This window comes from Xenopus laevis, chromosome 4L, assembly GCF_017654675.1.
Source record: "Xenopus laevis strain J_2021 chromosome 4L, Xenopus_laevis_v10.1, whole genome shotgun sequence".
Classification (NCBI taxonomy): Eukaryota; Metazoa; Chordata; class Amphibia; order Anura; family Pipidae; genus Xenopus; species Xenopus laevis.
Window position 1 is genome coordinate 38212477 of NC_054377.1, and position 27388 is coordinate 38239864.

Consider the following 27388-nt stretch of genomic DNA (forward strand, 5'->3'; position numbering starts at 1 on the left):
CCCTATGCACTGTCCGACAGGATTTTATTGTTCCTGTACCTGCATGTTAGGATACTCCTTTGTGTTAGGATGGTGACATCTTTATGCACTGCCTAGTAGGATGGTGTCTTACCTATGCACGACCTGAGGGATGATGTTGTCCCTATGCACTAACTGTGATGATGATTAGGCCATCCCCATGTGCTGCTTGACTTCTATGCTTTGCCTGTTGGGATGCTGTTGCCCCTATGCATTGCCTGCTAGATATTTGAGGGTCAATTGCGGACAACACACCCTTTAAGTCAAACCTACTTTCAGACTATATGCACAGCAAGAAATAAAATTCATGATCAGATGCAAAATCATTTCTATTAAACTGATCCTATATGGCTAGAAATGGTCAGGCAGTTTGGCTGACTTCAGCTATACTGTCTAATTGTAATAATACCTAGTGGGGGATGCCTTATTCCTTTGGCTTCCTAGTGGAGCATGCATCCTTCTTGGGTTTTGACGCGTGCGTCCATACTCATGCATCCTTTTCTTTCAACACACTGCTTCTGACTTCATTGCAACTTTCAAAATATTTAAGGCACCACAACTGTTTTCTCTTTGCCCAATGTAGGTTGCCAGATAGTTCCTGGGTGTACTTATTGCCTGGTTGTCCTGTTCTTGACACATGCCTGTCCCTGACCTCAGCTAATTTGCTGCCTTACCCAAGCATTGCCTGTTTTCTGACTATTCTTCTGGATCCTTATTCTGTACTGTGCTTATGGACTGGTTATCAAGACTGTCCTGTTTCCTCAACTACGCTTTGCTCTATCCCCATTCCTCCTGTCACATGTTACAGTTCCCTTGTCTGCCCAGAACTCTCACCTATGTTCCCTCACTTTAAGACCTGGTGGCATCTGAATAGTGGAGGGCTATTCCCAAAACTATAGGCTCTCCTCCCAAAGTTATAGGCAGAAGCATGACCGAAACCTTGGCATCTGTTCTGGGTTTTGGCATACCATATGTGACACTGACAATTTAGACATTTGAGGGGACAGTCAGTCTTTTCATATTACCCATGTTGTCAGGTGGCTAGTGCACTGACAGATGAACTAGTAAGATGACATACAGCTATTCCTCCATTTTTTTGACCAAAAAAAGGAGCAATGCTATTTAGCTATATACACGCACAGCCAAGTCACATTTGTTTGTTTGACATGTACTCAGACTGAGTATCTGGTAGGAGGCCATCGGAGAGAAGAGGAATAATGCATAATCACAATCGGAACTTCCTAAAAAAAAAAAAAATATATATATATATATATATAAAAGTGAGCACTCAATGGGTTAATTTCAAAAATTAATTGCTGCATCCCTAGGGAAAACTACCACAGGCTTTTCCTTTTACATAAAGGTACTAGTAAACTAGTACTGGCTGATGTTGCACCCCTCTTAATATACAGGTGGAGTCTTCAGAAACGCTGTAGTTATCTCATTATATGAACTACCAGCTCCAAACCCCCATTGTTCTATTGTGATGTAATGGATTCTGGGATTTAAAGTCCATCTTCTTAGAGGATATGTGCACCACTGTGCAAAACAGAAGAACCTCGAGTACCAGAACCCATCACTTGAAAATGGAACAAGGCTGAAGGAAGGGTTTCATTACACCAGGGATCCCCAACCTTTTGAAGCCGTGAGCAACATTCAGAAGTAAAAGGAGTTAGGGAGCAACACTATCATGAAAAATGTTCTTGGGGTGCCAAATAAGGGCTGTAATTGGCCATTTGGTAGCCCCTATGTGGATTGCCAACCTACATTGAGACTGTGTTTGGCTGTGTTTGGCAGTACACCAGGTTTTTCTGAAACCAAAACTTGCCTCCAAGCCTGGAATTAAAAAATTATCATCTGCTTTGAGGCCACTGGGAGCAACATCCAAGGGGTTGGAGAGAAACATGTTGCTCACGAGCTACTGGTTGGGGACCACTGCATTACACTATAAGAAAAGTGCAAAATAGTCAGCATGGCCTCCTGCCTTTTTTCTTTATCGTGGTGCACAGGTATAGACTTCAGCATACAAGATGAAACAGCACCACTCCTTCATAAAATAAAAATGTCTCTATTGGAACCCTTTAGGGAATTACAGCAATGTTTCCTGTTGCATCTGACCCTATACCTGACTGACAATCTACAACACACTTTTTAAACCCCCACCTCTCCATCTAGTGATTAATACACATCATGTCATAATTAAAATTGTAACCATTTATAGAAGTGTCCAATAATGCTTCCAATAGTGAAAAGAGACAACACGATTCAAGTGTAGCAAATCTGTAAAAGATACAAAATGGAAATAATGTATAAAACTACTATTAAAAATTTAATTATTTATCTAAAAATTAGTTTCAATGTTTCAAGTTTCCTGATCCTGGAGGCCTCTCTAAATAACAGGTTGATGAACCGAAAAATTGTTTCTAACTTGAGTAAAGAAACATGAAAAGTTTGGAGATATTCATGGTGGAAGAGAGTTCTAGATGAAAAGACACAGGATTAATCACCTCCTTAATCTTGAAAGGTCCTACATACCAAGGTCCAAATTTGGGAGAGGGTGACGAAGTTTGATTTGCTTTGTGGAAAGCCAGACAAAATCTCCAACCTGGTAGGAAGGATTAGCGCGACTGTGTTTATTGGCCACAATCTTCTGAGAAGAGGAAGCTTTTAGTAGGGATTGATGGGCTTTGGACCAAATGGTTTTAAAGTCACGAACCATGGCATCCACTGCAGGAATTTCAGTCTTGAAAACCTCAGGCGGAATGGCAGAAGGATTGTAGCCAAATACAGTGAAGAACGGAGAAAAGCCAAGCGAGTCATGTTGTAAGTTATTGTGAGCAAACTCAGCCCAGGGAAGAAGATCAACCCAGTCATCTTAATTTCGGGAGATAAAGCATTGTAAAAACTGTTCCAAGATTTGATTGGTTCTTTCAGTTTGACCATCACTTGAGGATGATATGCTGAGGAGAAATTCAATTTGATCCCCAAATGTTTGGAAAAAGCACGCCAAAATCTGGACACAAATACCCCCCGATCCGACACAATAGACTGTGGAACACCATACAAACAGAAAATCTCCTTAAAGGATAAGTAAACCTCAAAAATAAGTGAAAGTAAAATGGATGAGGGTGCTATTTGCAATGTTATTTATTTATTTTTAATTCTAAGTTTTAAAGGATTCATGTACTGTTAATAAGAATGAATTTTGTTACAGCATTGCCACCTGCTGGTCATTTTCTGACCAATCTGACCACCAAGTAGTCAATGAAGTTGTCAGGAGAAAGAAATAGTGCTGCTCTGATGTTTTTCTGGTTAGGTAAGATTTGAGAAAGGTTTCTATTTTTTTTCCTAACCAGAAGAACATCAGAGCTGCCTCTTTCTTTCTCCTGACAACTTTGTTGACTACATGGTGGTCAGACTGGTCAGAAAATGACCAGCAGGTGGTGCTGTTGTAACAAAATTCATTCCTATTAACAGTACATAAATCCTTTAATATCTTTGAATTAAAAATAAATAAATAATGAATGTACATTGCAAAAGTGCTCAGAATAGCATCCTCGTCAATTTTACAATCACTTATTTTTAAGGTTTACTTATCCTTTAAAGGGATCCTGTCATAGGAATACATGTTTTTTTCAAAACGCATGAGTTAATAGTGCTACTCCAGCAGAACTCTGCACTGAAATTCATTTCTCAAAAGAGCAAACAGATTTTTTTTAAATTCAATTTTGAAATCTGACACGGGGCTAGACATTTTGTCGATTTCCCAGCTGCCCCTGGTCATGTGGCTCGTGCCTGCACTTTAGGAGACAAATGCTTTCTGGGAGGCTGCTGTTTTTCCTTCTCAATGTAACGGAAGGAGTCTCAGTGGGACATTGGTTTTTACTATTAAGTGTAGTTCTTAGATCTACCAGGCAGCTGTTATCTTGTGTTAGGGAGCTGTTATCTGGTTACCTTCCCATTGTTCTTTTGTTTGGCTGCTGGGGGGGGGGAAAGGGAGGGTGGTGATATCACTCCAACTTGCAGTACAGCAGTAAAGAGTGATTGAAGTTTATCAGAGCACAAGTCACATGACTTGGGGCAAATGGGGAATTGACAATATGTCTAGCCCCATATCAGATTTCAAAATGGAATATAACAAAATCTGTTTGCTCTTTTGAGAAACAGATTTCAGTGCAGAATTATGTTGGAGTAGCACTATTAACTGATTCATTTTGAAAAAAAATGTTTTTCCCATGACAGTATCCCTTTAATGAAAATTTGAGCCAAGCCAGCAGCAGAGGGGAGATTCTTCAGAGGTATAAAATAAGCCATCTTAGAGAATCTGTCAACAGCTACCTGTAGTCATGTCTGAAGACTTTGGTAAATCCACGATAAAGTCCATGGCAACATCAAGCCAGGGTTGAGCGGGTACAGGTAAGGATTGGAGAAGGCCACAAGGCAAGGAATGATGGGTCTTCTATTGTGCGCACACAGTGCAGGCAGAGACAAAAAGTTTAAAATATTTAAGAATTGAAGGCCACCAACAGAGTAGGCAGAGTAGGCACGTGCCTAGGGCGCAAAGGTGGAGGGGCGCCAGGCAAATACTTACTCCGACCCCTAGTCCGGTCCCTTCTCTGCCGACCGCCCATCTGTGCGCGTACACGAATGCATGCGTCGATTCACGCATGCGCAGAAGTGTCTATGCGCTGAAGCGTCTATGTGCTGAAGCGTCTTTTCGCGCATGCGCAGAAGCGCGCAACTAGCCGGCGCAACAGCCGGGCAGGCTGCCTAGGGTGCCTGCCCAGCTTGGCCCGGCTCTGACGAAGATCTTGTCGGGAGGACACTCAGGAGGACGTTCCACATCAGGCAGATCTGACCATGAAAGGGACGTAGGCACCACTACCAAATAATGGGAGATAATAGGAGTGGGTGGGACTGGATTACCTCTGTTTGAACCAGACATCTGGACAAAGCATCCGCCTTCGTGTTCTTCTAGCCGGGGCGATATGAAATGAAAAAATTGAACCTGGAGAAAAACAAAGTCAAACAAGCCTTCTGGCAGAAGAAATATATTCCAGGTTTTTATGGTCAGTCAAAACGGTAATAGGCTCCTTATTACCACTCCTCCAGGGCAAGCTTAACAGCTAAAAGCTTGCTGTTACCCACGTCATAATGCCTCTTGGCAGGATACAACTAGTGATGGGCGAATTTATTCGCCAGGCGCGAATTCGCGGCGAATTTGCGCGATTCGCGCCGAGCGAATAAATTCGCGAAACGCCCGCGAAGATTCGCGGCAAAAATTCGCCGGCGTCAAAAAAAAAAAATTTCCGAAGAAAGTCGCCGGCGTCAAAAAAAAAAAATTTCCGAAGAAAGTCGCCGGCGTCAAAAACGGGCGCCGGCGTCGGAAAAACCGTTTCGCGAATTTTTCGCCGTTTCGCGAATTTCGTGCGAAATTCGCAAATTTTTCGGCGAAGCGAAACGGCGCAAATTCGCCCATCACTAGATACAACCTATGAGAGAAGTACTCACAAGGATGAAATTCAGCACGCTGAGACAAGACAGCCCCAACTGATCCAGTCCTTGGATCAGTTGCAAGGACATTTTCTGATTGAGTGCCTTGTAGTGAATGCTCTGAGAAGTCTGCTGATGAGAATGTTACACCTTGAATGTCTTAGGGGTGGTTCACCTTTAAGGTAACTTTTATTATGTTATAGAACAGTCAATCTAAAGCAACTTTTCAATTGGTTTTCATTATTTATTTTTCATAGTTTTCTTTTTTTTCTTTCTTTTTTGCCTTTTTCTTCTAAATCTTTGCAGCTTTCAGATGGGCGTCGTTGACTCCCTTCTAAAAACAAATGCTCTGTAAGGCTACAAATATATTGTTATTGTTACCTTTTTTTACTGATTACTGATCCTTCTATTCAGGCCCTCTCCTATTCATATTCCAGTTTCTTATTCAAATTAATGCTTGGTTGCTATGGTTATTTGGACTCTCGTTACCAGATTGGTTAAGATGCAAATTGAAGAGCTGCTAAAAAAAGCTAAATAACTCAAAAACCTTTAATAACAAAAAATGAAAACCAATTGCAAATTGTCTCAGAATATCACTCTCTACATCATACTAAAAGTTATCTCAAAGGTGAACTCAAAAGTTATCTCAAAGGTTCAGGGCTCAGACTGCCAAGCATGTACCCTGTAAGTTTTCAGCAGCTGAGCCCTTCTCTCTGCATCGGTTGCTTTTGTCACCTTCGCAGAGAGTCAGGAGGGATGACAGCCCCCTGGCAACGAGGCTGGGGGACTGTCAAGTTGGATCTGCAATGCGATTGTCGCAGATCCGACTTCAAAGTAGCAGATGTGCCATGCATGGTTCTTCTGCTACTTCCCTTACCTCCTCCCACTCACATCTGCCCACTCACTTCCTGCTGTGCAATAACTCTAGATACAAGCTGTCCAGGGTCCCTCTAAAACAGTAAGAGCACGTTTTTTTTACACACTTACATGCACTTACACACACTTACAGTACATTTATACACTTACACACACATTTTAGTAAAGATTGGTATTTTTTATTATTTATTTTAGCACACTTGCTCCCTTTTGTACACTTATTTACATGTATTTACACACTCAGACAACTTTTAGTTGATTTACATAATTTTTGTGGTTTTATTGCAATTTTATCCCTGCATTATTGTTCCTTATGTATCTTTAGTATAGTTTTACTGTTTGATGCTTTGGTATAGAAAAATATATTTGACTTATTTTGATCCACTAGAAAATATGCTTTCCAAAAATATATGGTTTCTGGGGGTCTTTTTACAGTTTGGTGGTCTTACGGCATATAACGCACAGTTGGGGCTCTCTTTTCAGAAGCTTATTTGGCTAGCGTGAAAATTCATATGCACGTTTTTCATTTGGGGTTTGTACACACCACATACTTTGGTAAATCTATGCATATTGGGCATAAAACTATTCAGTAGACCACTGACGTCCATATTTAGGGTGATTTTTCTTTGTACGTAAAATATTGTGTACTATAAGTGCGGCAAACTGCAACATTTTTAGGCGATTTTCAGAAATGTTGTAAAAACCTCTATGTTTAGAAAAGCTTTGCAGTTAGGTAGTTTGGCGTAGAAAGACATCTTTATCTTTGTTGGATTCATCAGAATGTATACTTTCCAAAAATATATGGTTTTGGGGGATCTTTGCTGTTAGGAGGGTCTTAAGGCACATAATATGAAGTCAAGGGTCTAATATTTACAGAAGGCAAATCGGCAGCGGAGAAAACTTATATGCACTATTTTCATTTGGGGTCCGCACATGCCAGCTGCCTTGGTATATCAATGCATATTGGGCAGCAAACTGTTCAGTAGACCCTTGGCATCAATATTTATGGTGTTTTACAATTGTATGTAAGAAATTGGGTGAGATAAATGCGGCCAATTGCAATATTTTTAGGCGATTTTCAGAATTGTAAAAAATGTTGCTTTAATTGCCAATTTTAGAAAAGGTTTGTGGGTTGGTGCTTTGGAGTAGAAAGACATGCATACCCAATTTGGATTCGGGAGAGTGTGTACTTTCCAAAAATATATAATTTTCTTGGGTGAACGCACTTTTTTCTACCATTGCCCTCCCCCAAAACTATGTAAATGTATTGATTTTGCAGTACCTGAAATGACATACCATATGGGGTCTTCATTTTGGGGCCCCTATATACCACGTGCTTCGGTACACCTATACATATTGGGCATCAAACTGTTCAGGGGACCCAATGCTTTCATATTTGGGGTGATTTATATTGATTTATATTGATACATAATAGTATGTGGGAAATATGATGCTTCAGGGTGGAAGTTTTGAGGTGATTTTTGAAAATGTCACCAAAATTGCCAAATGTAGGAAAGGTTTGCGGCTTGGTACTTGGAGACATGCATACCCCATTTGGATTATGGGGAATTTGTTCTTTCCAAAAATATATGGTTTTCTGGGGTGAACGTAGTTTTTTCTACCTTTGCCTCCCCCTCCAAACTATATATTCGCCGAATCGTCTAAGCTAGCACGATCTGGGTCATCGTATAGCATTGCCATGGTAGTAAAAAATGCTTATAGGGAAAGACGGGCAGGGTCAGAGGGGGGTAATCTTAGTGCCCAGACTTGTGGTCACCTTGTAGTAAGGTCATAACGAACCTTACTTCACCCTCACTAGTAGGGAAATTGTGAGGGAAAAACTGAGGTATAACTTACATGCCTCTTGAAAAACATTTACTGCTATCCCCACTAAACTTATCAGGGAAGGGGATTTTGGGTCATGGGAAGAACCTCTATTAGATGACAGGGCAGACCACTTTAGGAATAACAGCAGAGGATTGCTGAACTGCATCAAGCCTTACAGAGAGAGAGATCGCAGACCTGGAGTAATATAGTCCTGTTTTCCCTTTTGTTCATCTAGGCCCAGGAGGAGGGTCGAGTAAAGCAACTCAGTGGTTTGCGGAAAAGCAGGAGCGTCTTCCATTTTCTTCCATCTCATGGGCCCGTTGTACTGTCACATTCGGCACCCTAAATCCAGAACCAATGCTAGGCTCCCTGGTCTTGGCTCTTGCTTCTGCCTTTAACAGCCGCCTTTCACCTCGGGAGGAGCCCTCGGCTAATTGGATGCCGCCAGGTCTTACTAAGAGAGGAGCAAAGCTAAAGGTTCTCGACAAGCAAAGGTGTACGATCGTTTCACCAAGGATACTGGATGGAAGACAACACAGCTTGGAAGACAGGCCAGCCAATATAATATGGACGGGCAGACCGGGCTAGCACAAGCAGTAGAGAATAGTCAGACAGTAGAGTAGAGAATATTCAGACAGGCCAGGTCGGAGCAGGCAGATTTCAAGAAATGGTCATACAGGCTAGGATCAGAATTGGAGAGCGTAGAAAAGTCAGGCAGGCAAGTTTCAGTTTGGATAGGTCAGAATAATCAGGCAGGCAATGGTCAGATTGGAGAGTTCAGAATAAACAGGTAGGCAAAGGTCAGGATACAGAGTTCAGAATTGTCAGGTAACAGGCAAGGGCTAATTACCTGAAGAACAAGCAGGATTCAATTAGAATAAGCACCAGGAACTAAAAATAGAACCTAATAACGGGCAATGTGTTTAATTCAAGAATCCCTTTAAATACTGTTTGAATTTCGCGCCATGCACGTAAAACCGGCAAGTGTGTGCCGGTTGCGCCATAGGGAAGCTGGCACAGGAGGAGAGAGGCAGCACACGGCGGGCGTCCATGCTGGAGACGCGGCATGTGACCCTGCCCACTAGACCACCAGGGTGAGTCCTTACAGATACCTAATGATGTGTGGGAGATATGATGCTGTAGAGTGGAAACTTTGAGGTCATTTCTATAAAAATTCACCAATTTCTATAAAACATTAGGAAACTTTAAGAAACAATTGCAACTTGGTAGTTTGGAGTACATAGATATATTTACCCATTTTTGATTCTCAATTATTCTTTCTAATAATGGGTAGTTTTCTAGAGTAAACCTATTGTTAGTGGAATGTTTGGCCTTGAAATGAGAAGTATGCCATTTGGGAAATGGTGCTTTTGAAATTTGGTAGTGTACTGCTTGTAGATTTTTATAAGTGAGAAATCTCCATAAAACTATATATATTTGGTATTGCCGCGTTCAGGAGACATACACCTTTCCAAATCAGCTGTGTTCTCGTACATAAATGATGTTTCTGATATATTTGATTGTTCTTTGTGAAACATGATTTTTTTTTCATTTTATTCGACACTTAGAAACCTATATTTTTTTTACAAAAGTAGAATTCACCAAAATTCTTGCATATTTTGAAAGTTCAGGTTGTCTTCAAAAAAGCAATATATTGTTTTCCAGGGTAAACTAAAAGATAGCCCAAGGAAAGGCCCTTCAAGGCAAAGAGTATAAAATGTCTAAAAACTGCTTGGCAGTAGATGTTCGCATCTAGGAAAAAACGGCTGGCAGGGAAAGCGTTAAAGACAGTGGCGTAACTACTGAGGAAGCAGACCCCGCAGTTTCGGGGGGCCCGGGATACAGGGGGTCCGGCGGGGCCTGCTTCCTCAGTAGGTTGATTGCTGCTCACAAACAGAACTTCTGCATGCCGTGCTGGGATTGCACCGATTGTGTAGAATCGGGCCCCACATTCCACTTCCTCCCCCACAGGGGAAGTTCAAAAGCAGGAGTCAGGAGACTCGGACTGAAGATGTGGGGCCAGACCAGCATCATCAATCTCTGTGTGGACACCGTACCACCGCTGTTGGCCAGCCCAGACCTTCTATATTGAAATCTGCTTAATCTTATGGACCAGTGCAGAAAAGTGGATGATCGCACTGACTGCCTGCTGCTGCTGTTTTGGTGAGCAAGGCTATGCGCAGAGAACTTAGGGGGGGGAAGGGGTTAATTACCTTGTAAGACACACGTACTGTATAGTGCTAACCACCAACTACTTCTTTCATTTAATTTTACTTTTAAACCCCTTAAAACTCTTAATGTCTGTTTGACCCTTTAGTTTGCTGTCTCATATATTTTTAAATATTGCTGCAATAACTTTCCCCTCCTTTCTATGCTCTGCCACCCCCCCCCCCTTTGCACTAGATACTGCATCTCATAATCTGCTCCAGCTCTCCATCTGTGTACTTGCGATTAAGCTAGCTATGAATTATTTTACTGGGGTGGGGATGCTTACAATAAATTATTTAAAAGTTGATATAAACAAAAAAATAAATAAAATGTTCCCCAAATGAATTATTACTTTATTAATTGAACATCATATCAAATATTTTTTTAGTCAAATTACAAATTGATTACATGAAATGCAATGTATAGAGCTGATGGAGTACTGATGTGTATGAAGTGTGTGTGTATCATACATACTGTATACAGTAGAACCCCCATTTTAGATTTATCAGGCCACCAGAAAAAAAAAGTTGTTATATCCAGGATAATGCAGTGGGACTTGGATTTCTACCAGTAAGTGTTATACTCATATCTACCAGTTATCTAATTTAATATGTCTGTTCTATTTTCATATAAAATAAAAATGTTCACTATTATATGAATTTCCTTGATTTTCCCTGTCGGGCTTTCATTAGTAAATGATGGGCCTTGAGATCAGGTTCTCTGGTGGGCCCCAGGTGCCCCAGTCTGACAATGTGTGCTCTTAAAAACAAACAAGTTTTTTTTTTTTAACAGCGCACACAGTGATTGATGATGCAGGTCTGGCACTGATCACATCTTCAGTCTCCTGCTTTTGAACTTCCTGTGTTCAGGCTGCATGGGGTAGAGCAAAGGGAGGGTGACAGGAACAAGAGCAGCAGAAGAGCCACAGTGCCATCCTTCTATAGTTCTGGGGTGTTTATATGTGAAATTGACACTTAACCTTCCTTCTATAGTTCTGGGGTATTTATATGTGAAATTGACACTGTGCCATCCTTCTATAGTACTGGGGTATTTATACATGGAATTGCTACTTCTATGAGTTGTGGGGATGTTATACATGAAATTCTCCCACTATTTTGTGCAGAGGGGGCCCTGAACAAACGTTTGCAGGGGGGCCCTGGCATCTAAAGTTACGCCACTGGTTAAAGACATATATTTTGTGATTTTACCTATGGGGTGGTGTGTGCATGCATGAGGAGGAGGCACCTAGCGTGCCTGGTCAACTTGGCCTGGCACTGACTGACACAGGTCAGTGATGGGTGAATTTATTCGGCAGGCGTGTATTTGTGGCGAATTTGTGCTTTTCGCCGATGGTGAATAAATTCACAATTTTGTCGCGAAAATTCGCCCGCATCAAATTATATTTGCAACCACCGATAGAATCGATATGTAAGTTTCTCCATTACCATGTAATTATCAAGTCTTGCTTTGACTTGATTCAGATCAAGTTGAGGTGTTTTCCATGCCTTGTTAATGGTTCGTGACTGATCAACTTTCTACCATATTTGTTGCTACCTGCCACTCTCCCATGGAGGAGTGCTATAGCAGGGGATTTACTTAAATTTAACCCTGTTGCACTAGCAATCATAGTAAAGATTCTGGTCCAGAATCTTGCTACCTTAGGGCAGGACCACTAAAAATGTAAGAAAGACCTTGTTTGACCGCAATCACGGAAGCACGTTGGCTGTGCTGATGGGTACCACTTAGATATCTTTTCTGGAACCAAATACCATCTTGTTAAGACTTTCTGGGATGTTTCCTGAATTAATATACTTGAAGAGCACTTAGTCATATCCTGAAACCTGTCTAGCCAATCATCTTCTTCTAGGGTAATTTGTAGCTCCTGCTCCCATTGTCGTATATAGCACAGATCCTTCAGGGGCTGTTGGTAAATTAACATATCGTAAATTCTGGAAATTGCACCTTTAAAGGGGAGAGTGTGAAGACATAACCTTTCGAAAATAGTGGGGGGAGGTAAATTTTGAGGGTCTTTCCCCACCAGAGACAAAACAAAGTGACGAGTTTGAGCATATCTGAAGGTTTCAGAACTAGGCATAAGATACTTTTTCATTAAGGATTGTATAGAGATAAATTTATGCTCAAGGGTTAATCAGTATAAAGATGAGAAATTATTTAATCGCCACCACATAAAGGCACCCTTTTCACAGCCCGGGGCTTATGGGTTAGTTTTGGACCATAATAAATTGCTGAGAAGGGTTTTTCCAAACAAAAATTGTTCTATTTCCAACCAAAGCGGGGAATTTTCTGTGACATGCCATTCCACTATCTGGGCTAGTTGGGATGCATAAAAGTAGGCTCGAAAATTTGGGACTCCATACCTCCTCTATGTCTATTCCTATGAGTCACTTTAGCTTTCATTCTTGCTCGTTTACCTCCCCAAACAAATTTCTGACACTTTGATTGTAGCTTGGAAAGAATAGTCATTGGGGGGGAAACTGGTAGAGTGCGGAAAAGATATAAAAGTTGAGGAAGTGTAGACATTTTTAAGGCATGAACTTTACCTAACCAAGACAATTTCATAGTTTCCCATACACGTATTCTGTCAGATATTTTTTTAAATACCTTTGGGTAGTTAGCTGCAGGAAGGCCACTATAGTCAGGGGTTATATGGACGTCTAGATATTTTATGCTCTTTGGTTGTATTTTATTAATTTTAACAACATTTACAAATGGAGTTTAAAAGGAAATAAAGACATGTTTTAATACAGCCAGGATTTGCTTTGTTTTCTTTATGGTTGTCCAGCATTTTGTATCAGTTATGGGTATCCACAATTCTGTCATAGAAAATTGAAAAGCCATTAAACTGAGAAAGTGCATCATGAATTACAAAGGCTCTAATTGAAAAAAACACTATTAATTGGTCAATAGCAATTGTCAGCACATGGTGATTAAGTCAGAAGTATTAGTCAAGGCAGCAGTCGTGTTTAACAAAAAATAATTCTTGGGTAATTACAGCTGCAGTGATATGATTTACATAATCTGCAAAACGGCATGTTTTATTTCAGTATGCTTTGGCTATAATTATTCATGGGCTAATGACCCATTAGCAACTGTTGTCACAAATATGGCACACTGCAACTATAGAAAATACTACATTTAATCCTTTTCTGCAGTGGGAAAGGATAAAAAGCTTTACTAAACATTGTTTGGTATGATGACTACACTTATAAGTACATAATCTTATCCTTATAGCCATCCAAAATTTAAGAATTCCTGACCTGAGTCAGGTGTAAATGTTTTTACTGATATATAATTATTGACAAAGAAAGAAATACAATTAAAATGTCCACCAGGAACAGTGCAACAATGTCTTAAACAGACAGTCATCATAAAACATAGCATTAAACAAAGAACAAAATATGTGTTTATGGTAGTGGAACATCAAAAACAAAAGGAAAAATTAAAAAATTATAGTAAAGAAAAGTTAGGAGAGATGAACCAAGGAGAAATGATCACTGAAAATAGTAAATTAAATACTATACCACAAATAGTTCAGTAATCGGTGTAATATAGTGGCATAAATACCAGGGGAGCAGCAGGTGCACTGCATTCCAGGACTGCACCCCAGGCCCGCAGCCCATTCAGTAGGGCCTGTCGGTGAGAGCAGGCATGAAATGCGTTTCCTGTTGGGGGGAGCCCTTGCTGAGTTTATTTGAGAATAAATGCTAAGTTTTAAAAAATCATATCAGATGGCATATCAAGTGATATTTAAGTGAAAATCACTTAAAGAGACATTTCATTTCAATTCTAGACTAGGCACTTCATTCACTGTACATATTTTCATTTCACATAATTAATTGCATATGATTACACTATCTAACATAATTCCATTAATTAATTCACGTTAATTTGCACATTGTGTGTGTGTGTATATAATTTATACTAAGATATATTTCCTGTGGGTGTCTCAATCATTCACTATTTTCTCCCCAGTTATACACATGATGCATTTTGTTATGGATTGTGCAACATACATAACTCCTCTTATAGTTTTCCTCTAATGAACAAGAAAAAATTGTTGATATATATATTGGAGTTGTCAGCAAATCCATGACCATGGATGGTAATTTGAAAGCAATGCAGATAATACATTCCATTATTTAAGACCACATACAAAACTAACACCATCCAAATGTGAAACATTCCCATGGATGTGTAGTGGATCCAATTCCCTCAAAACTACTCTGCAATACCAATCCTTGTCTAATCAAAGCCTTAACTCACCTATTTAATCTCTCGCTCTCAACTGGACTGTTTCCTTCTCAACTAAAACATTCTCTTGTCACCCCCATTCTGAAAAAACCCTCTCTACTTGAGCACCTATTCTACAACCGACTAACCTCATTCCCCTCTGACAATAACCTGGTGGACCCCCTACAATCTGGTTTTAAGCCACAACACACCACTGAAACTGCCCTGACCCTACTAACTAATGACCTTTTAAATGCTAAAGCCAACAATCATTTCTCACTACTAATACTGCTTGATCTCTCAGCTGCATTTGACACTGTAGATCACCCTCTCCTCCTCCAGCCCCTCCATTTGCTTGGCCTTTGTCCTGGTTCTCTTCTTACTTCACCAATTGTTCCTTCAGTGTCTCCTACAATGGAGTAGCATCTTCTCCCCTACCTCTTTCTATTGGGGTTTCTCAAGGCTCTGTCCTGGGACCCTTACTATTCTCCCTCTATACTTCCTCCCTCGGCAAATTATTCAACTCGTATGGTTTCCACTACCACCTCTATGCTGACGATACTCAGATCTATCTCTCATCTCCTGATCTTAACCCAGAACTCCTAACTAGCGTCTCCTCCTGCCTGTCCGCTATCTCTACCAGGATGTCGCAACGCTACCTTAAATTATCCATCATAGCTAACAATTCCACTATCACCCCCTCTCCCCAGGCCCGGTGCCTTGAGGTTATCCTAGATTCTGCCTTGTCATTCACTCCTCATATCCAGTCACTTATTAAATCATGTCACTTCCACCTAAGGTTCAAAGCAGTGCAGGACCTCGCACACCCTGTAGAAGGACAAAGACGCCTGGTGCACAAGGGTAGAGGCTCGGCCACTTCACGACCAATTGTCCTATAGTGTGTCATAATTAATTATCCAATCAGGTCAAGTGAAAATACAACATGGAAAACCCACTTTTTTTAAAAAAAAACGGTTCCTATAAAAAATTGAATACACTGTTTAAAAATTCAGGGTGTAAGATATTAATACAATGAATATAAATACTGTGTAAAGTGATGCAATAAATTACATAAAATGCACAAATTTCTACAAATACAAAAAACAGGTGTATATTCCCATACCCCTACTCCTAAGAATATTTAAATTCAGAGAAAAATCTATAGCCTAATTAGTATAGACAAGAAAGGGTAATTATATGAATTTACTCTTACCCTATAGAGGGAGAACTGGAGCAGGGAGAAGCTGACCCTAATAAATAAATAAACCCAACACGGTGAGCATGTAGTGATCATCTGTAAAAGAAAAAAAAAGAAAAAAATATTTTTGATAAAAACATACTATCAAAATTTTTTACAGAAAGCAAGACATATTGAAATCTTCATTGAGACCCTTCGGATCACGGGTCTGCAGAAGCTAGATCCAATAACACTCTCTTTGGAGTAGCAGCCTTTTAATATCCTGTCCTTGCCTAGCAGTTACTTTCTCTAATATCTGCCATCTGACTTGTGACACCTGAGGTCCTTGAGTAAAAAAATGTTTCGCCAGCAATGTCTCTTTTTTTGTTTTGCCCTTTTCCTTAGCCTCAACCGCTTTCTCTGGTTTAAAATATCGTATTACCGATTTATGTTCATTTAGGCGAATTTTAATCGGTCTTGTGGTTTGACCCACATAGGATTTACCACAAGGGCATTTTATACAGTATATAACATTCTGACTATCACAGGTGGAAAAACAGTTATTCGAATGTTTGGTCCCTTGTGATGGATGCACCAACCACATCACCAGCAATAATGCCATTACAATGTCCACATTGTCTACAGGGAAAGGTGCCCTTGGTATTGGTAGTTAAATGGAGATCTACCTTTTCGGTAGGTCTTGGTTTAATAAGGTCCCCAAAGTTTCTACCTCTTCGATACGAAAATACAGGGGGAAGATGAAATAAATGTCCTATTTTAGGATCAGCTTGTAACAATCCCCAGTATTTTAAAATTAGTCTCTTACACTCAGCAGAATTAGTATTAAAGGTAGAGATAAAAGGGACTCTAGTACTGTTAACTCCTATTTTTTTACCCTTCTTAAGGGTGTCTCTCCTAGGCCACTTTTTCTTTTGTCTGTAATAGTTCAATTTTATTGTAACCCTTATCCACAAATTTATCCACTACCTTAGAGGCTTCAAGATCAAACAACTCATCATCAGAAGTGATACGTCTTACCCTTAATAGTTGGTTCTTGGGGAGACCCCTAAACACCCCGGGCGGGTGATAACTAATTGGACGAACCAAATTATCCTTATCCGTTGGTTTGGTATATACTGATGTAACAAACCCATTACCTTGTTGTTGGATGTTAACATCCAGAAAGTGCAATTCACTACCAAGTGATTCATACGTAAATTTGATAGAGTTGTGCACACTGTTCAAATAATCTACAAATTTAGACAAATAGTCCAAACTGCTTGTCCAAAGAAAAAACGTATCATCCCCATATCTCATGAACGAGTGTATGTGGCAAGAATACTCTGTGTGTGAAAAAATATGCATTTTCTCAAATTGATCCATAAAAATATTGGCATACGCAGGAGCCATGTTGGCCCACATTGCGCAGCCTTGTATCTGTAAATAATAATCACTTTAGAATCCAAAATAATTATTCATTAATACACTTTCAAGCAGTGTGCACACAAAATTAATCATGTGGGTAGGTGTTGATCCCTGGGATAAGTAGGTCTGAGCACACTCGATGCCTTCCTCATTTGGAATTGAAGTATACAAATCTTTAACATCCAGTGAACAAAGTAAAAACGGTTCTTCTGGCAAAGATATGTTCTCTAACCTACATAAAAAATCACCAGTATCAATTAAACAGGGTTTCAATGTAGGTAGAACCTCCTGTAGGTAAGAATCAATAAAAATAGCTAAGGGCTGCCAAATAGACCCTACGTTGGACACAATAGGAGGCCCTGGGGGATTAACCAGATCCTAATGTATTTTCGGCAGAAAATAAATATACGGTGTTTTAGGGGTCTGGGTCAACAACAATTTAGCAATTTCATCAGGAATAATACCATCAAGCGTAGCCTCATTTAACAGAATGTTTACTGTCTCCTTAAATCTCGATGTTGGATCAGCTTTAAGTTTTTTGTAATGGAGGGGATTACTAAATTGACGATGAGCCTCCCGTACATAATCAATAGTATTTAGCAATATGATTCCCCCACCCTTATCAGCCTTAGTGATAGTTATAGAGTTATCTGCCTGTAATGTTTTCAAAGCTTCCCTGTCAGCCTTAAGATTATTATGAATTTTGTTACTTTTACTCTGAGGCAATTTGCCAAACTCCTGTAACAATATAGATTCAAATGTATCAATTGAGGGAAAACCCCCAGGCGGTGTGAAGTTACTTTTAGCTGATAATTTAGATCTTAGATCTAGCAACATTTTACCCTTCTGTGCAGTAATAGGTTTATCAGCAAAAAATGCTTTCAATTTAAGCAATCGAATAAACCTAAAAACATCAATGGTTAAAGCAAATGGAGGTACGGTATGGACAGGGATACAGTTTAAACCCTTATTTAAAGTCTTAAATTCCAGCAAAGTCAATTCGTGAGAGGAGAGATTATACACCATATTTACCTCCGCTGATACTGTGGGAGTCTGCGACCCCTCCAAGTCGGAGCCGGTTTTTCTGCGGCCCCTCCTAGTCTTGCGCTTTCTGCAGTCCGACCTTTCCCTAAAAAAGGAGTAGAGGGAGTGGAAGACAATTGAGACGATGCCGGTGAACCAAATTCCTGGTCGGATGATCCTGCAGAGTGAGGAGAGGTCCCGCCGTTTGACTGCTGCGCCGTGCTACGTGAGTTGTGGAATGCCCGTCTGGTCTTCTTCCAGGTATAAACTTCTCCGCGCTTGTAGTCTCGGGTGTCGCGTTTGAATTTGCGCAGTTTGACTTGGAGGATCTCCTGTTGCAGTTGCGCAATCTTGTTTTCTAGTTCCTGCAGCTTGCTTTCGTCCACATCTGTTGTTGAACGATAACTCTCCTCCATTGTGTGTATTTGCTGTTTGAGCTCCCTCATCCCAGTGTACAGCTGCTGTACGGTCAAGGTGATTAAATCTAAGGAACAGCGATTTAATATTCCTTGCCATTTTTGTAAAAAGTCCGAATTGTCTCTGAATAAAACAGGGTTCAGATTGACACGCAGTCCAGGAGGAATACGCTGTGCCTTTGCATACTCTGCTAGTGATGAATAGGCCAGCACCCATGATGTTTCACGCCGTTTCAGCTGTTCCAAACTGTGTAAGTAATTAGGACCCACTGCTGGTATATTCAAAGGTAGGCTCTGTGCTGCATTAAGAATTTTCTTACGTTCAGCTTCCGTGAAAGAGAAAGTGTCAGCTCTCAAATCCGTAGTTAAATCAATATCCGCAAAATACATAATTTGGCCAAATGGCACAATGGGGTGCTGAGAGTCCACAAACCGAAAATGATCAAGGTTCAAAGCAGTGCAGGACCTCGCACACCCTGTAGAAGGACAAAGACGCCTGGTGCACAAGGGTAGAGACTCGGCCACCTCACGACAGGGTATAACTCAACAAAATCCGATGGCACACAGGACTAAAGGAATTCTTCCAAACTTTTATTTCAAAACGGAATGCAAATGCAACGTTTCGGGGAATAAAATCCCCTTTGTCAAGCATACGAATTCAGAAAAAAAGTGCATACATATAGAAAAATAAATTATTCAATTAGTGTGTCGTACTTAATTGTCCAATAGTGTGTCATAATTAATTATCCAATCAGATCAAGTGAAAATAAAACATGGAAAACCCACTTTTTTTAACGGTTCCTATAAAAAATTTAATACACTATTTAAAAATTCAGGGAGTAAGATATTAATACAATGAATATAAATACTGTGTAAAGTGATGCAATAAATTACATAAAATGCACAAATTTCTACAAATACAAAAAACAGGTGTATATTCCCATACCCCTACTCCTAAGAATATTTAAATTCAGAGAAGAATCTATAGCTTAATTAGTATAGACAAGAAAGGGTAATTATATGAATTTACTCTTACCCTATAGAGGGAGAACTGGAAGTGGCAGGGATTCCTAGGAGAGACACCCTTAAGAAGGGTAAAAAAAAAGGAGTTAACAGTACTAGAGTCCCTTTTATCTCTACCTTTAATACTAATTCTGCTGAGTGTAAGAGACTAATTTTAAAATACTGGGTATTGTTACAAGCTGATCCTAAAATAGGACATTTATTTCATCTTCCCCCTGTATTTTCGTATCGAAGAGGTAGAAACTTTGGGGACCTTATTAAACCAAGACCTACCGAAAAGGTAGATCTCCATTTAACTACCAATACCAAGGGCACCTTTCCCTGTAGACAATGTGGACATTGTAATGGCATTATTGCTGGTGATGTGGTGGTGCATCCATCACAAGGGACCAAACATTCGATTAACTGTTTTTCCACCTGTGATAGTCAAAATGTTATATACTGTATCAAATGCCCTTGTGGTAAATCCTATGTGGGTCAAACCACAAGACCGATTAAAATTCGCCTAAATGAACATAAATCGGTAATACAAAATTTTAAACCAGAGAAAGCGGTTGAGGCTAAGGAAAAGGGCAAAACAAAAAAAGAGACATTGCTGGCGAAACATTTTTTTACTCAAGGACATCAGGTGTCACAAGTCAGATGGCAGATATTAGAGAAAGTAACTGCTAGGCAAGGACAGGATATTAAAAGGCTGCTACTCCAAAGAGAGTGTTATTGGATCTAGCTTCTGCAGACCCGTGATCCGAAGGGTCTCAATGAAGATTTCAATATGTCTTGCTTTCTGTAAAAAAATTTTGATAGTATGTTTTTATCAAAAATATTTTTTTCTTTTTTTTCTTTTACAGATGATCACTACATGCTCACCGTGTCGGGTTTATTTATTTATTAGGGTCAGCTTCTCCCTGCTCCAGTTCTCCCTCTATAGGGTAAGAGTAAATTCATATAATTACCCTTTCTTGTCTATACTAATTAGGCTATAGATTTTTCTCTGAATTTAAATATTCTTAGGAGTAGGGGTATGGGAATATACACCTGTTTTTTGTATTTGTAGAAATTTGTGCATTTTATGTAATTTATTGCATCACTTTACACAGTATTTATATTCATTGTATTAATATCTTACACCCTGAATTTTTAAATAGTGTATTCAATTTTTTATAGGAACCGTTTTTTTAAAAAAAGTTGGTTTTCCATGTTGTATTTTCACTTGATCTGATTGGATAATTAATTATGACACACTATTGGACAATTAAGTACGACACACTAATAATTTATTTGTCTATATGTATGCACTTTTTTTCTGAATTCGTATGCTTGACAAAGGGGATTTTATTCCCCGAAACGTTGCATTTGCATTCCGCTTTGAAATAAAAATTTGGAAGAATTCCTTTAGTCCTGTGTGCCATGGGATTTTGTTGACTTCCACCTAAGGAACATATCCAAAATACGATCATTTATCACCCAAGATGCTGCCAAAATTCTTATTCACTCTCTCATCATATCAGGTCTAGACTACTGTAACTCTCTTTTAATTGGCCATCCCCTCCAGAGACTGTCACCTCTCCAGTCCATAATGAACACTACTGCTAGGCTCATATACCTCAGCAAGCGCTCCTCCTCTGCCATGCCATTCTGTCAATCCCTGCACTGGCTTCCACTACCTCTCATAATTAAATTCAAATTAATGACCCTAACATTCAAAGCACTTCATAACTCTGCCCCACCCTACATCTCTGAACTCATCTCTATATACTCACCCAACCACTTACTACGCTCCTCTACTGACCTGCTACTCAACTCTTCTCCCAACCTTTCTGCTTTCAAGAAATCTCTTAAAATGCACTTCTTTTGAGAAGCCTACCCTCACTCTGCTTAACTACCAAATGCAACACCACATACAGTACCACATTTCTCACCCACTTAATTTGATCTTGCCCACTCCCACACCTTGTGTATTACTCCCTTCCCTTTAGAGTGTAAGCTCTTTCTGCATAGGGCCTTCCTCACCTTTTGTACCGGTATTGATTGTGATGTATGTAACTCCATATGTTCTATGTATATAATTTCATGTGATTTAGTTGTATAATCACATTTACTTTACAGTGCTATGCAATATGTTGGTGCTATATAAATGCATGTTAATAAATAAAAAATAATGGAGGACATCCTTCCACCTGACAAAAATGCCTCTGAATTAAATTATGCTAATACTGTATAAAGCTCCTACAAGGAAAATAGGTACCTTTTACACAAAAGGTATTTTTATTACAGGATCTATTACACAATTTGTAAGGAATGTGTAGCAGGGCAGACTGTTTTGATTGCATGTTACCTGTTGTAAGTAAAAAAAGTCTAAAAAGGATTCCCTATTCATATGGTATTTTGTTCTGCTTAAGATGTTGATTCACATACCTAAGCATTGAATTGTGATGCCTGCCAAATCAGAAAATATTAGGAATGGGTGAGAGTTGTAATTCAGATTGGTAACTCCTCTTTCCACCATTGTAACTGCCTCCTTGGTAGTTTATTAATGAGATCTGAGAAGAACATTAATGGTCCATTTTCTCTCCTAGTATCAAGAGTTACATAGTTACAAGCCATCCTTAAAAGCATTAACAGAATCAGCCTTCCCAACAACAGCCAGCAGGGCATTCCACAACCTCACTGCCCTCACTGTGAAGAACCAGCAATGCTTCTTTTCCTTTAGTCTGAATGTGTGGCCTCTGGTGTGGTGATCCTCTTTATTGGTAAAAAAAAAGTCTCATGCTATTTGTCTACAATATCTCTAATGTACTTGTAAAGTATAATCATGTCCCCCTCACAAGTGTAAACAACCCCAACCTTGACAGTCTTCCATCATTATTTTTAAGTCCTTCATCCTTCTAACCAGTTTGGTTGCACATCTCTGCACTCTTTCATTTATATTCCTCTTAAGGACTGGAGCCCAAAACTACACTGCATACTCCAGGTGAGGCCTTACCAGGTACCTACAGTATAAAGAGGCAAAATTGTGTTTTCATCCCTTGAATCCATGCCCTTTTTTATGTAAGACAGTACTTTATTTGCTTAAGTGGCCACAGAGTGACACTGCCCGAAATTAGACGATTGTTATCTACAAAAACCATTAGATCCTTCTCAGTTAAGGATACTTTTGACATACTATCATTTAAGTGTATAATTTGTATTTATATTATTTTTGCCAAAGTGCATATCCTTGCATTTATCAACATTGAACCTCATTTTCCAGTTTGCTGCCCAGTTTTTCAATTTAGTCAAATCACTTTGCAAAGCGGCAGCATCCTGCAGAACCTATGGTTCTGCACAATTTTATATCATCAGCAAAAATAGAAACAGTACTTTCAATGCCCTCCTCCAGGTTATTAATAAACAAATTGAAAAACAAATACCCAAGTACAGAGCCCTGTGGTATTAACAACACTGGTCCAATTAGAAAATGTTCCATTTACCACCACTCTTCTATGTAATCTATATTTTAGCCAGTTCTCTATCCAGGTACAAAAACTATGTTCCAGGCCCACATTCCCTAATTTAACCAGTAACCTTCTGTGTGGCACTGTATCAAATGCTTTAGCAAACTATAAGTAGATCACATCCACTGCCATCCCAGAATTGAGGAGTTTCCTGCTCACCTTCTCATTACAGAATTTGTTAGTCTGGCAAGATCTATTACACATAAAACCATGCTGGCACAAACTCATAGTATTATGATTTGCAATGAAGTCCAGTATCTTATCCCTTAATAACCCTTTGGAAAAAGCTTTCCAACAACTGATGTCAGACTAACCAGCCTATAGTTTTGAGGCTGAGAACGGGATCCCTTTTTGAATAGCGGCACCACATTAGCAATTGTCCAGTCTCTCTGCACCATGCCAGGCCTTAATGAATGCTGAAAAAATAAGTAAACAGGTTTGGCAATCACAGAGCTAAGCTTGCTTAGTACCCTGGGATGAATGCCATCTTGTCGGAGACCTTTGCTTATCTTAACTTTTTCTAGTCTTTTTTGACATGTGTGAACCATGGATCATTAGTTGTATTACTAGAATTCAGACTATTAAGAAGAAAAGCTTCATTAGTTGGTTCCTTATTTGTGTAGACCGATGAAAAATAACCAGTAACCAGCTGACCCCCCTCTGATAATAAGGGTCCCACCCTTAGGGTGCAGCAAGCTATTGTGGCATGGAAGTATGTATGTATTTTACTTTGTTCATTGTGATGATAACCCATCTAAGACTGAATTGTTTGGGCAGATGAAAACCTTGCACCAGAGCTATGTACCTTTAGATATTTCCCAGCACTTTTACTTTTACTTGTTACTGAGAAGGTAAAGTAACATACTAACCATTAAAATATTTCATTTACAAGACCATATGCCATCTTGTCGGAGACCTTTGCTTATCTTAACTTTTTCTAGTCTTTTTTGACATGTGTGAACCATGCATCATTAGTTGTATTACTAGAATTCAGACTATTAAGAAGAAAAGCTTCATTAGTTGGTTCCTTATTTGTGTAGACCGATGAAAAATAACCAGTAACCAGCTGACCCCCCTCTGATAATAAGGGTCCCACCCTTAGGGTGCAGCAAGCTATTGTGGCATGGAAGTATGTATGTATTTTACTTTGTTCATTGTAATGATAACCCATCTAAGACTGAATTGTTTGGGTAGATGAAAACCTTGCACCAGAGCTATGTACCTTTAGATATTTCCCAGCACTTTTACTTGTTACTGAGAAGGTAAAGTAACATACTAACCATTATAATATTTCATTTACAAGACCATATCCACAGGGCCATAAATTGAGTGCAGTGGTTAGGGATGTGTTAGGCATGGCTCAGTAGGAAACGCAGTCCACACTGGGGCCCTTACGTTATCATCTGCTCTAAAGAAATTGGTAAGGACAGGGCAGAGTGTGCCTCATGATACTGCTCTTTGCACAGAAAACTGAATTTTTGATCTGGTGTTCAAGGCAGAAAGCAGCAAACCCCTGGACGCAAGTGCTCTGTATATGAGCCTAAGGGACTTTATGTTGGATACAACATAAAAATGAAGCAACGATGCCCAGCGTCCAGTCAACATTTAATCCAACTAAGAGCACTGCCAACCAAAACCTTAGCAATACCAAACAATTAGGAGAGGCTCCCCCACTCAAACAGAGAAACCTGCAACCAGAATATATCACACCAGCAACACAACCCTAAAATAACATTCTAGAATGTAGCATCACCATACAGCATCCCCTGCCCCTGGAAGTACAACACAAGATTTCTACTCCCAGGAAAATCCACTGTGCGACAGTTAAAGTGATACTGACACTAACATTTTCATAATTTTTAAAATATTAATCTACATTAAAAGTTACCTATAGGTCATGTTGATTCGCTGATAGTTCTATTTTTGTAAGTAATTGTCACTTGAAGTTCCAAAACCTGACTGTTTTGCCAACCTGATTGTCCCTTCTTAACCTGTCAGAGTTTCTAATGCTAATGGAACAGGATAGTAAGAAAGGTAACGTAAAAGCATCAGGCAAATACTTTAATGGCAAAATTATAAATAGCATTCAAAGACAATGTTAAGATACATAATACAAAGGGCTATTTTCTGAAGTCAGTATCTCTTTAAGCAATCATAAGAGGTCATTAACAATCCATTTTTTCTGAGCCCAAATACAGTACCTCATCTTACATACAGGCATAAACATTATCAACTGACACTGCACAGAAACAATTCACCTGCTCCAGAAATATAACGTCCTCACTACTCCTAAAGAATGATATATCTCATCATATCATACAGGCTTTTAATCCAGAGTTGGCAGCCAAAATCAGCTTCATTCTAAACACACACCTGGAACAACATCCTTCCATAACAACTCCATCCCCTGTATAATGATAAACACCTCAACAAACAAGGGGTGAACCATCAAAAAAATAACTAAATTACATTGTACTTAGCAGACCTCAAAGGCCTACATGAAAAAAGAAGGCCAAAAACATTATCAGCAACAAACCATGTATACATAATACGTTCCAAAAGTGGAAATGGCAGGAGTTTAGAAAACCATATTGCATTGGCATAAAGATCATTCTGGAAACATGGGCCCAAGCAGAAGATATAGCCCTGGTACACTCTATCTACATGAGATATTTGGGTACTTGCTGATATATAAGCAACCTCACTTTCATGCCTGGTTTACCACGTATCTATTTTAGCCCATTGTTTGCATCATTGCAGCGCTATGTGTGTATAAAATTGTTTTTTTTTTTCTTGGGTGAACTAAAACGCAATTAAAACAACTTTGATAAAAAAAATATGAGACCCAACAAGATATGCGAGGTGGGCATTTAAAGTTTATTGTTAACCCTGAAACACAGCCTTAAGTGAAATTTCATTATTAATTATTGTATTATAGTCTTGCTTTTTAATGGGAAGCCTAAAGCAAGGTGAATACTTTCCGTGAGGCAATAAAAGCATTACTCAAAATGCCTGGTAGGGAATACCATTGAACCCATGGACTCCCTTGCTGTAAGACCTAAAGAAGGTCACTTTATTAACGTGGTGATATTTAATGTTCCGTAGAAATTTAGGCACCTTTGGAAACATGCCAAAGTGCCACTTTGTGATAAATGTGGGGCTAAAATATTGGAACAATTAGATGACTTTAAATCTAAATGCCCACACCAAAGAGTTGGCAAAACAGACATGTATTTTGATTTGTTTACCACACTATCTTTCTTTTAGACCAGTACATACTGTTATGTTTTGGTAGCTGAGGATGAGTAGAGTATAACAGTGCTTTATTAGCAGGCTCATGCAGCCATTACACACAACAGTAAGCAACTCTAACACCACAAGCTGTATAGAAAGTATGCACAGTAAAAGTCTTGAGCACAGTGACATCTACAGGCCATTTGTATAAACACCACACATACAATTGGAGCTGCCCATGGCACAGTGACATAAATCTAAAAAAGAAAAAGAAAAAAAAAACAATAGAGGAAGGAAAATAAGGAAAATAGAAAGAAAGGCATAAAACAGTTGGCACTGTAGTTCCTACATTTCTAGGCATATAGAATATAATAGATTATTTGATTTCCACTGTCCTGCAATATGAATCTGTTTGATCATGCGTATATGTTGTATATGTAGTAATTTCCTCCATGTATCAGTGAAATTTAAGCATATCAGACTGCTCTATTATATTGTAGTAAGTTTGGGACTACAAATTCTCTTTTTGTTCTATGTAAATACATGGTGTTATTATTAATTCTGTGTCACTTAACGTTCTAAAGACATACGTTTTCTTTGGAACTTTTGTAGATCTCTCTGAGGTATAGCAATGGGTAGTGTCTTAAAATGGAGGTATAGTGGGCCCCATGAGGATCTAATTAATGAGAAATTTCAACATATATTGGGGGCCCTAAAATTAATTTGCGTTGGGGCACAGTAACGTCTAGTTGCACCAATGGTCCACATAATAGTGGCACTGGAGGCTTTGGAGGAGGGAACTCGAGTATGAAGTACAATATATGAAATAAGTAGAAGTATTTATTAGTGTATGGGATTATATATTGAACAGCCATGCTTACAGTGCTCTAGTCTGTACCTTGCCATCCCTGTGAAAGCTGATA